At 39.2% G+C, this 12,886-nt stretch overlaps 1 long non-coding RNA gene and 2 pseudogenes across 1 annotated transcript in view; 2 read left to right on the top strand and 1 right to left on the bottom strand.

Annotated features, from left to right (window-relative positions):
- The window catches only part of LOC133757661 (uncharacterized), a 289,895-nt gene that overhangs the window by 258,102 nt on the left and 18,907 nt on the right, over positions 1-12,886 (bottom strand). The gene's annotated exons all lie outside the window — the stretch shown is intronic.
- The window catches only part of LOC133758171 (solute carrier family 7 member 12-like), a 31,525-nt pseudogene that overhangs the window by 6,171 nt on the left and 12,468 nt on the right, over positions 1-12,886 (top strand).
- LOC133758355 (cAMP-regulated phosphoprotein 19-like) lies at positions 1,783-2,342 on the top strand (annotated as a pseudogene).

The raw sequence follows: 12,886 nt of genomic DNA, 5'->3' as shown, positions 1-12,886 counted from the left end.
TACCACCACTCCATAGGAGTAGAGACAATAGATAAAAACAATAATCAAACTATAAGATGTCTGTTTGTCTTCCCCATTTTTTGTATTCTATAATAACTACTGCATATCAGAGGAAACATATATTTGTCTTTTGGGGACTGGTTTATTTCTTTTTTTTTTTTTTTTTGACAGGCAGAGTGGACAGTGAGAGAGAGAGACAGAAAGAAAGGTCTTCCTTTTGCCGTTGGTTCACCCTCCAATGGCCGCCGCGCCCGGCGCGCCGCAGCAGGCGCACCGCACTGATCCGATGGCAGGATCCAGGTGCTTATCCTGGTCTCCCATGGGGTGCAGGGCCCAAGGACTTGGGCCATCCTCCACTGCACTCCCTGGCCACAGCAGAGAGCTGGCCTGGAAGAGGGGCAAACGGGACAGAATCCAGCGCCCTGACCGGGACTAGAACCCGGTGTGCCGGCGCCACAAGGTGAAGGATTAGCCTAGTGAGCCGCGGCGCCGGTTGGGGACTGGTTTATTTCACTAAGCATAATGGTTTCTAGTTTCATCAATTTTGTTGCAAAAGACAGGATGTCATTCTTTTTATGGCTGAATAGTATTCCATAGTGTGTTTATGCCACATTTTCTTTATCCAGTCATCAGTTAATGGACATCTTGGTTGATTCCATATCTTAACTATTGTGAATTGAACCACAATAAACATGAGGGTACAAATAACTCACTCTTAAGGGCAGTAGGATTCTTTGGAGGAAACATTTTCACATTTAGTGCTACAATGGGAGCAGGAAACTTTGTTTCTCCTAAAGGGATATTAAAATACTTCTCCATGAACATACCTGTCTCCCTGAGTGTTAGGGCCATTTGTGCACTGCTAACCATGATCAACACTCTCTGTAAGGCAGAGCTAGGGACCACTTTCCCAAAAAGTGTAGCACCTTATTATTTCCTCAAAAGATCTTTTGGATCCTCTGTTGCTTTCCTCAGTCTTTAGATCAGACTTTGTGCTATTTTCCTATAAATAACTGCTCAAAACTTGTTAATATCTAGCTTTATAATCTTGCTTTTCTATACTGGGTGCTCAGTTCCAGAGCTACCAAAGAAGTGTCTGGCTTTGGCTGTTTTATGAATAATAGGAATTCTATTTGCTCAAGGGCTAGTAACAGTGGCTTAGTTTCAGATTATCAGTGCTTTGGTGAAGATAACCATTCTTTGTTTCATCTCCCTCACTGGGATTGTATTGTTAGTGATTGGGAAAAAGGAGAACATGTCCAGGTTTGAGAAGGCTTTGGACACTGAACTTCTTGATGCCTCAGGTTGCTGAAATCCTTCTCAAAGGATTTTATATCTTTAGTGGCTTATCACTGCTGATAGACATAGCAGGTAATTCCATTTCTAAAAAATTCTGGAGCTTAGTTAAGTTTTAAAGTATGTAAAGATATATCTGATTCATTTGTTTCCTTGAAATGAGATTGAATCTGCTCTGTACAGCATGGTCACCACGAAGACTCCATATACATTCATGTGGATAGATAGATGATAGGTACAGATATACTATATATATGCAAACATACAATTCATATATATATATATACATAAAATTTAGTGTTCTTCAAGTCATGTTCCTTATACAAAACTTTGGAATTTGAAGTTTTCAAACAAATAAGCTTGCCTTTTACTCTCAGATTTTATTCCATTTGATTCCTCACTTTTTTAAAAGATATTTTAGGTTAAATAGTAATTAAATATTATTGTAATCAAGTTTTCAAAAAACTATTGTAGATTTAGGCCGGACCAGCGGGGTTAGGCAGAGAGAGTAGCATGTCCGCGGAAGTCCCCGAGACAGCCTCCGCGGAGGAGCAGAAGGAAATGGAAGATAAAGTGACTAGTCCAGAGAAAGCTGAAGAAGCAAAATTAAAAGCAAGATATCCTCATCTGGGACAAAAGCCCGGAGGTTCAGATTTCTTAAGGAAATGATTGCAGAAAGGGCAAAAATACTTTGATTCTGGGGATTACAACATGGCAAAAGCAAAAATGAAAAACAAGCAACTTCCTACTGCAGCCCCGGATAAAACGGAGGTCACTGGTGACCACATTCCCACTCCACAGGACCTTCCTCAACGGAAGCCATCCCTTGTTGCTAGCAAGCTGGCTGGCTGATTAAAAGAGCTGAACTGCATGAATCTTCTAATTCCCATTATTTCTCTTACTGTTACTTATCCACTTCTTACTTCCTTTCATTCTCTGAGTCATTTGAAACTGACAGCTTTGCAGGTAGCGGTAGTGTGTGCTGCTATTGTAAGGGAATATACATGTGTAGAGTTTTTGATTAAACAGTGCACTGATAAAGACATGATAGAGCAACGTAATCTACTTGAAAATAATTGTATATATTACCTAACTCCTTGTGTAGGTTCCAACAAGTAACAAGTTTTACAATTTTAATGGTTTGGCTTTACTTACTTCATCTTAATTATAGCGTTGTATGTTACTCTTATTTAACATAACCTCTTGTATTGATTTTTTTCTGTATTTTCCTTTTGGATTTTGTAAAACAGAAGTTTAAGACCACAAGTTGTAAGAAAAGTTACATAATTCAAACACAACTAGATGGGACTCCGAAAGATTTGTATTTCTGTGGTTGAACTTGAATGGCCTTAAACCTGTTTCAGCTTTAACAGTAGAATTTTACTTGGGCAATATTTGCCAATTCTGGTGTAACTTATGTGACTCTAGTGCTTAACAGCTGCCGTTGAAGCTACTATTCTTACTCAGTTCTATAATGGTAGAATACCTTTTGTTGTTGAAGATGTGAATGACGTATGCATGTGCATTGACTGTTGAATTCACTTTTGTGCCATTTTTGTAAATACAATAGTTTTGCACAACCTTTCACAAATGTCTGTATTGATTTCACATATTAAAAAGTAGTCAGTGTGCCAACCAGAAGCACAAAAGTTAATACACAAATCCTGTCATTACAGCTTTTGTATGAAAAGAGTTTATAAGCTTGGGCTTACAGAATACCAAATTGAAGTCTGCTTAATCTGCCATAGACTTAAGCTTTTTTTGTTTGTTTCTAATATCCATGATATTCAGTGGCCTTGTGCAAATACAGTATGTTGCTTAGGCATATCTTTGGTCCTATGCAGAACATTTCATTTTGACTTTTCTTTTTTTTTTTTTTAACTTTTATTTAATGAATATAAATTTCCAGTGTACAGCTTATGGATTACAATGGCTTCCCCCTCCCATAACTTCCCTCCCACCCGCAACCCTCCCCTCTCCCGCTCCCTCTCCCCTTCCATTTGCATCAAGATTCATTTTCAATTTTCTTTATATACAGAAGATCAATTTAGTATAAAGATTTCAACAGTTTGCACCCACATAGAAACACAAAGTGAAACATACTGTTTGAGTACTAGTTATAGCATTAAATCACAATGTACAGCACATTAAGGACAGAGATCCCACATGAGGAGCAAGTGCACTGTGACTCCTGTTGTTGACCCAACAAATTGACACTCTAGTTTATGGCGCCAGTAACCATCCTAGGCTGTCGTCATGAGTTGCCAAGGCTATGGAAGCCTTCCAAGTTTGCCAACTCTGATCATATTTAGACAAGGTCATAAAAGACAGAGTGAGGATAGTAACCAATGATCCTAAGAGTGGCATTTACCAGGTTTGAACAATTATACAGCATTAAGTGGGGAAGAGAACCATCAGTACACACAGGTTGGGAGTAGAGCCATTGGTGGTAGAGTAGAGGTTATGATTACAAAGGAATGAGGCCCAAGTGCACTAGACAGGGTCTAGAACAAAGGACAGAGTCATTATTAGAGGAGCTAAGAAAGATGCTGTCTAAGCTACAAGTAATTTTTCTGATTGAGAGGCAAATAGAACCTGATAGAAGGGGCTTGATAATAATCTGTTGGGCTTTAGGCCTTGTAAATTCAGAGGTATATCCTAAGGGATCCTTAGGATATACCCCATGTGAAGAGATAGATAGGTCTGGGCCTCTGAATTTACAAGACCTAAAGTCATTTTGACTTTTCTGAAAATAACAGTTCACATAATTTATATGAACTTTTTAAATGTAGATACTTTTTACTTCCACAATTCACTTTGGGTATGCTGGAATAAAAGGCTTTCATACTTGGCCTCCTGTCCACGCCTATTGTCTGGGTGTTTTTGTTTTTGTTTTTGTTTTTGTTTTTTTGCTTCTTTGATTCAAATGGTATAGGGCTGTTCAATCTGTATGGAAGCGTAGGTGGCTGTATCCTTACTCTTTGAGAAATTTGCTGTGCTGAATGCTGTATTTTATAACTCAATGACTTTTGCTGTCTCTTTTCTCAGTTGCTAATTAATCACTCTTAGGATATATCCTGTATTGTCACTAATAACTGATAATTATTTAAATATAATGAAACAAATAGTTGAAAACATTGGCCCAGGAACATATGTCAAGAAGAGCTGAATTCTGGTAAATAACTTAAGTAATTATGGTCAATTAAGAGGAAAAGCTTACTGACAATTAGAATATTTTACATGACAAATTTATTCATATTAAAAATACATAGATATTCTGTCCATGTCACTTTAGTAAGATGTCAGTTTTATATACGGCTTATGTATTTAGAACTTCAGTAGACTATTGGAACAGCATTTGCCACTCTTAGCTCTTCCCAGGAATTGTTATAATACTGTAGAATGATAATGAGAATTGGTAGCATGAGCTTTATACTGGTTTTCTCTTTATCCTTGACTTGGACTCAGGCATCTTTTCTGGATCTTGGCTCCAAATGCATACTTGCTTTTCTGTAATCCCAAATTACAGTAGATGGTGCCTTGAACACAGCTCCTAAAGGCTGATGACCTTCCTGCTTGACCCATGCCAAATGGCAGAAAGCAGCAAAATCAATACTGTGTTCATTGTAATTTTAAAGATCAGCTCTGTATAAATATGTTTGTAATGGCAACACGTAGGTTATCCTGCAATATATGTATTTCTAGGATCGACTCAAGAATTCTAAAATATTCCAGACTAGAATTCCTATTATATATCTATGTTTTTATTTTGTCATGAGTAGTTACAAGTTACCATTAAATTCACACATGAGACAAGATGAGTCCATGTTATTACTGGCCAGGATAGGACTCCTGACGTTTGCAACAAGTGACATGACATCTGCCTGGCTTTTACTTTGTAAAATGCAATGCTAATATTTAACCTACCTCAGAACTTGGTGAGGCTCTGTGAAATGCTAAGTGCCCAAAATAAAAATATTGTTGATTGTCTTTTTATTAAAAAAATAAATAAATAAAACTATTGTAGATTTAAGACTCATGCACAATTTTTTTTTTGACAGGCAGAGTGGACAGTGAGAGAGAGAGACAGAGAGAAAGGTCTTCCTTTGCTGTTGGTTCACCCTCCAATGGCTGCCGCGGCCAGCGTGCTGCTGCCAGCGCACCGCGCTAATCTGAAGGCAGGAGCCAGGCACTTATCCTGGTCTCCCATGGGGTGCAGGGCCCAAGCACTTGGGCCATCCTCCACTGCACTCCCAGGCCACAGCAGAGAGCTGGCCTGGAAGAGGGGCAACCGGGACAGAATCCGGCACCCCGACCAGGACTAGAACCTGGTGTGCTGGCGCCGCAAGGCGGAGGATTAGCCTATTGAGCCACGGTGCTGGCCTCATGCACAATTTTACCACTATCCTCAAAAACTGGTCCCCTGCCCAGAACTAACCATTGTCAGCAGTTTGGTATAAAGCCCCTCTACCATCCAAAGATGAGAAAATACATTAATGTTATATATATCCTAACAGAAATAGTAAAATGTCACTTCCTAATTTTAATTCCACAATATGTCCTACAGATCTTTCTGTGTTAGCACTCAAAAAGAAGACCTAAATGAAAGATCTCTGCGAGTGAGATCCCAGTGGAAAGAACGGGGCCATCAAAGAAGGAGGTACCTTTCTCTGAAGGGAGGAGAGAACTTCCACTTTGACTATGACCCTATCGGAATAAGATCAAAGTCGGCGAACCCTAAAGGCTTCCATAGCCTTGGCAACTCATGACTAGAGCCTAGGGAGATTACTGACGCCATAAACAAGAGTGTCAAATTGTTAAATCAACAACAGGAGTCACTGTGTACTTATGTCTCATGTGGGATCTGTACTTAATGTGTTGTTCAATGTGAAGTAATGCTATAACTAGTACTGAAACAGTATTTTTACACTTTGTGTGTCTGTGTGGGTGCAAACTGATGAAATCTTTACTTAGCATATACTGAATCGATCTTCTGTATATAAAGATAATTGAATATTAGTAACATTTTTATGCAAACTATTTTTGAGAGTGCTCTAGAAAGGTCTACCACAAAAGAAAAGGAAATAAAAATACCAAGTCTTTTTTTTTTTTTTTGACAAGCAGAGTGGACAATGAGAGAGAGAGACAGAGAGAAAGGTCTTCCTTTTACCATTGGTTCACCCTCCAATGGCCGCCACGGTCGGCGCACCATGTTGATCCAAAGCCAGAAGCCAGGTACTTCTCCTGGTCTCCCATGCGGGTGCAGGACCCAAGCACTTGGGCCATCCTCCACTGCACTCCCAGGCCACAGCAGAGGGCTGGCCTGGAAGAGGGGCAACTGGGACAGAATCCGGTGCCCCGACCGGGACCAGAACTCGGTGTGCTGGCGCTGCAAGGTGGAGGATTAGCCTAGTTAGCTGTGGAGCCGGCCAATACCAAGAGTCTTAAAAGTTAGGTGGAACATGACAATTTCTGTCTAATGATTTCAGGAGAGGCAAAGGGGGAAGGAAGGTGAATAAACATTTCACTTAACAATACCTAGATAAAGAGACTTGTCTTTAGATTTCAGGGTCATGCAGAATGGATAATAAGAACTGAAAATGTCAGTAAAAATTAAAGGCCGCCTAGCAGGCAAGGAAATGTTTATAAGAATACCAATAAGGGAATTGCCCTAATGTCTTTCGATGATATTGGACCTCCCTTTTTACAGGTTTGGACTGCCGCTCTCCAGAGTTTCCTTCTTCCTTCCCAAACTCAAAAACCTCTTGTGATATTTCCCATTCTTCTCCCGAAAGTTCTGTATCTTATGCTTTTGCAAAAAGTCTGGTCATATATATTTTTAAAGTTCCTCTTTTCTTAGGGGAGCTGCTTAGGACATTGTTACACAGGTGTAGAGGGAACTTTAGAGTACAGAACTGCATGTCTTGCATCCTGGGTGGGCACAGAAGGAAAACTTAAACTGTGGAACCAAAGAGACTGGAGTATGAGTGGAACTTAAAGCTTCCGAACCCTTTCAGAAGTAGAAGCTCCCTTGGAAGAGGAAGCCTGAAGCTGGAGCTTCAAAGTGGAAGTTCTCTCCTCCCTTCAGAGAAAGGTACCTCCTTCTTTGATGGCCCCGTTCTTTCCACTGGGATATAAAGATAATTGAAAATGAAAAAAAAAAACAAAAAACAAAAACCTGGTGTTAAATTGGAAATTGCATACAAAAGTAATCAATTTTTTAAAAATATCATGTAGGATCTCTGTCTTTAATGTGCTGTACACTGTTATTTAATGCTATAACTAGTACTTCAACAGTATTTTTTCACTTTGTGTAGCAACAAAAATGTGGGGACAAACTGTTGAAATCTTTACTTAATATATACTAAACTGATCCTTTGTATATAAAGAGAATTGAAAATGAATCTTGATGTGAATGGAAGGGGAAAGGGAGTGGGAAAGGGGAGGGTTTCGGGTGGGAGGGAACTTATGGGGGGGAGCCATTGTAATCCATAAGCTGTACTTTGGAAATTTATATTCATTAAATAAAAGTTTTAAAAAAATGTTACTAATAACTCTCCCAGCCAATTGTTTTGCTTTCTGCCAACCCCTAAAATTCTCAAATTACATCAAATTGGAAAGTTAGATTTAGCTTATCTCTAATTGATATCTTTTATGTGGAAGCATGTCCTATTACATCTCTCTAAAAATATTAGTTATGCTTACCCTAGAGGTACTATTTTCTTACTGTAGTAGCTCTGCTTCCTCTGCTGAACAGTTTTCAAAATTTTGAGTTTGTTGACTCTTTAGAGTGGCCTTGGCATTCAATCATCTGTTATACATTAAACAATTATTCATTGAGCACCTATTCTGTGCTAGTCAAACATTATTCTAAACTAGGGATATAGCACTAAAAAAGCTCCTGTCATCTTGGAGTTTACATTTGAGTGTATGTTTGTGAATTCTTTATTTTTTTCCTTATCATTGTGGTTGAAAATTCCTGTTAGACTGTATGTATCCTGATTGAGTAAGTAGGATTTAACACATTCTATTCTGCATATCGTGTTTTCAGAGCCCAGGATTTGACAGGCCCTTCATGAATACCTTAGTAACAACTGAGGTAGATAGGGTTATTTCTGCAGCTCCTGGGTATGGCTAGGTTTGGAAGCAGAGCTGATCTCTGCCACCCAAGAACCACCTCTGAAACTCCTGTCTGGACAAACTCCCATAGTAATGCTCCTAGACTTAGCAAGAAAGAATAGAGGAAGGTTCTGCTGGGGATTCTGTTGCAATGATCAACATATCATGCTAATTCTGCTGCTTTCAGGTCCAGCACATTCTTCATTGTATTTACCCTCTTTTACAGGAACACTTGAATGAAAATAAAAAAAGTAGATGAAATCATGTTGAGTGAAGTAAGTCAGACACAGAAAGACAAATACTGCTTGTTCTCCCTTATATGGGAGCTAAAATTTAAAAAGAAAACAAAACAAAACAAGGAAATTATAGAAATGATTGTGTGCATCAGTATTGCTGAAAATATAGTTTTGTCAAATTTTGGTTTATATCTTTGTCAAACAAATGCTTAAGAATGATGGCCGGCGCCGCAGCTCACTAGGCTAATCCTCCGCCTTGCGGCGCCGGCACACCAGGTTCTAGTCCCGGTCGGGGCACCGGATTCTGACCCGGTTGCCCCTCTTCCAGGCCAGCTCTCTGCTGTGGCCAGGGAGTGCAATGGAGGATGGCCCAAGTGCTTGGGCCCTGCACCTGCATGGGAGACCAGGAGGAGCACCTGGCTCCTGCCATCGGATCAGCGCGGTGCGCCAGCCACAGCGTGCCAATCGCAGCGGCCATTGGAGGGTGAACCAACAGCAAAGGAAGACCTTTCTCTCTGTCTCTCTCTCTCACTGTCCACTCTGCCTGTCAAAAAAAAAAAAAAAAAAGAATGTTATATTACTATGAAAATGTACATCATTTCTAATTTCACTTTCCATCACTTTGAACTATGTTGACGTGTAATATGTAATATGTTGTCATTTATTACAGTTTTCCGAATTCATTATTTGCCTTTTTAACTCTATGAGATATTTTAACAAAAATAAGTTATTTAAATTTATTTAATCTATTTAAACCCATTAATATTTTTTAGACTTACTCCCTTTCTCAAAATCCTAGAATGGTATTTCCAATTCCATAAAATAATAGCCATATTTTTTCTCCTGGTATTTTATGATTTCATTTATTGACAATTAAATATTAATCTGAATTTTTTCCTCTGTGTATGTGTGATTCTTTGATTATTCTCCCAAAACTTAACTTTACTGTACCTACATTTAATACTTTCAGTAAAGGAAGACTTACTTTCCTTTCACTTGAAACCCATTTTGGCATTTAAGAGCCTCCACTGGGGGCAGGCACTGTGGGATAGTAGGTTAAGCCTTTGCCTGCGGTGACGGCATCCTATATGGGCACCAGTTCATGTCCTGGCTGCTCCTCTTCCAATTCAGCTCTCTGCTACAGCCTGGGAAAGCAGTGGAAGATGGCCCAAGTGCTTGGGCCTCTGAACCAGTGTGGGAGACCTGGAAGAAGTTCCTGGCTCCTGGCTTCGGATCAGCTCAGCCCCAGCCATTTTGGCCATCTGGCACCTGAACCAGAGGATGAAGACCTTTCTCTCTTTCTCTCTCTAACTCCACCTCTCAAATAAGAAAACAATAAAATCTTTAAAAAAAAAAAAAAAAAAGAGTCCCGACTGAAAGGAATAGTTCCTTCATGAAAATAGAGGATATTCTTCCAGCAAAGATAGTGAATGAGCTAGTGATCAACCTCTGAATGAAAACTTTGACCTTCTGCTGTAATAAAAAAAAAATCTGCAAATCTAGAAAATTTCACTAGAACACAACCACTTCAGTCACACTGGATCAGAAGTCTCACATTTTACTATCAGTGCCAGTTATGGTTCGCTCATCTTTAACTTAAGGTTTAACTCACTTGATGATAGATTAAACTAGGGAATAAAAGGAGAATTAGGTGAAGAGTGATGCAGCAAAAATATGTGACCAATTGAATAGAGCTATTATAACTAATACCACATTAACTTTACTTGTAAATCTGTCACATGAAAGTTACAAATTTGGCTTCTTGTGTGTCAAAGTGTGGTAATCACCTCTGTGAATTTTAATATTGTTAACATTATTAATAAGCCCTTTGAACTTTGGAACCAAGATCACTTCTAGAAACAAAGTTGGCCACTTTTAATTTAGTAAAAAAAAATACGGACAACATTGTGGATGTCTGAGCATTTGTGATTGAAAAATTAGTGAAAATAATGACCATATCATCATAAGTAGTAACACAATACAATTATATCACATAATTTTGAATCCCTCTTTCACCATAATCAATATTTATTGAACAAAATTTTGGAAAAAAATTTGTAGCATATTTTATATCCTTACAATGCAATTTGTTACATTTCTAATGTCAGCTATTTGTCTTAGTTAAGAACCCATATTTTATTCCTCATTGAAAATATTTTTGTTTATTTGGTCATAAGACTAATGTTTGTGTCATTATCTCTTTTGCCTAACAAACCTCCTCAAACTTGCTGGCTTAAAACAATCATTTATTTAGCTCACAATTCTGCAGGTTGCCAACTTAAAATATGTTCATCTGTACAGTTCTTCTTTTCTGTGATGGGGTCACTCATATGTCTGTAGTCCCCCGTAGTTTGAGAAAAGGGTTGTATTGAGGTTGGCTAGGCTCTTTGGGGATCCCCCACATAGGTTATTGAAAAGCAATGTGCCGTGGCACACTTGGTTAATCCTCCTCCTGCGGCACCAGCATCCTATATGGGCGCCGGGTTCTAGACCTGGTTGCTCTTCTTCCAGTTCAGCTCTCTGCTGTGGCCCAGGAGGGCAGTGGAGAATGGCCTAGGTGCTTGAACCCCTGCACCTGCATGGGAGACCAGGGGGAGGCTCCTGACTCCTGGCTTCGGATCAGTGTAGCTCCAGCAGTAGCGGCCATTTAGGGGGTGAACCAACAGAGGGAAGACCTTTCTCTCTGTCTCTCTCTCTCACTGTCTAACTCTATTTGTCAAAAAAAAAAAAAAAAAGCAATGTCAAGGAGAGTATTAAATGTACAAGGACTTGATTAGGATAAATGCCTATGTTAGACAAAATAGCAAGGAAGCCAGGCAAGGCTAGGAGAGCCAATATACCACAATGCAAGTCTTGCCCAAAGTAAAGGAGAAAAGGAAGTAAGAAGTAAGGATGAATAAAAACTATTCCAGACTATTAATTGGTGTAAAAAATGTTTGGCAAGACTACAATGAGCCCTTCAGCTAAAGTTGGCCAATAGATAAACAAGTGTGTCAACTGTCTCTGCCACACAAGGTCTTTGTCTGGGAACACCTGTAGGAGAACAGCTTTAGCAGAAATTCCCAAACATGTGTTTGCTTCAGCAGCACATATACTAAAGCTGGAAAGAAATGCCCAGATTCAATAGTGTAATACTGTCTGTCTTTAGAGATGTGTAGTGTGTCTTCATTGCTCCAGAATTTTAATGGTTTGTCTTAGTTCTATCCTCCTACAGGCTAAGACCAGCTTGTTAATATGATAGCCAGGCAGTGTAACAACCAAAAGAGAAAGCAAAAATCTGCAGTGCCTCTCAAGGAGTATGTATGTCAGAGCATTTCCAGTGCATTTACTGGTTAAAAGAGATGACAGGCCAGATCAGATTCAAGGAGTGAGTAAACAGATTTCCTTGCTTGGAAGGAGCTGAAAACTGATTACAATAGAATATGGGTGAGGAAGAAGTAGATAATTATTGCTATATCAGAAATCAAGCAAACGTGACTTTGACTTTGAATTTTTATTTAATTTGTATAGATTCTGTTGCTGCCACATGGATGACAGAGTACTCCCTTCCATACATTGAGTCATTTCTTTAGGAATTTTAACCTCAATATTTGATACCATTTGTTGTGGAATACTTTCAGCATTAAGGATCTTTTATAAGGCAAGCCAAAAAGGACGAGTGCCTTTCATCTATTCTATGTTTAATAACCAATTCTGCCCATTTGTAGCTATAACTACATTTTATCTTCTATTGCTGTTATACCTTCAAATATAATCAATTTAATAAGATATATTTGGGACCGGCTCTGTGACCTAGCGGGTAAAGCCACCATCTGCAGTGCCAGCATCCCATATGGGAACCAGTTCAAGTCCTGGTTTTTCTACTTCCGATCCAGCTCTCTGCTATGGCCTGGGAAAGCAGTAAAAAAGGCCCGAGTCCTTGAACCCCTGCACCTGCTTGGGAGACCCAGAAGAAGCTCCGGGCTCCTGGCTTTAGATCGGCCCAGCTCCAGCCGTTGTGGCCAACTGGGGAGTGAACAAGCAGATGGAAGACCTCTCTCTCTCTCTCTGCCTCTCCTTCTCTCTATGTAACTGTAACTTTCAAATAAATAAATAAATCTTTAAAAAAATAAGATATATGGGTTTAGTAAACTAGATTTTGAATGGACTACATATGACAGCTTTACAAAAACTAAGATACTAGGATCCCAATCTCTTTAGATCTTATAAGGTAAATGAAAATGAAAAGATAAATA

Source organism: Lepus europaeus, chromosome 4 (genome assembly GCF_033115175.1).
Source record: "Lepus europaeus isolate LE1 chromosome 4, mLepTim1.pri, whole genome shotgun sequence".
Taxonomy (NCBI): domain Eukaryota; kingdom Metazoa; phylum Chordata; class Mammalia; order Lagomorpha; family Leporidae; genus Lepus; species Lepus europaeus.
The sequence above is the reverse complement of the archived record's forward strand: the minus strand, read 5'-3'. Positions and strand labels throughout refer to the sequence as shown.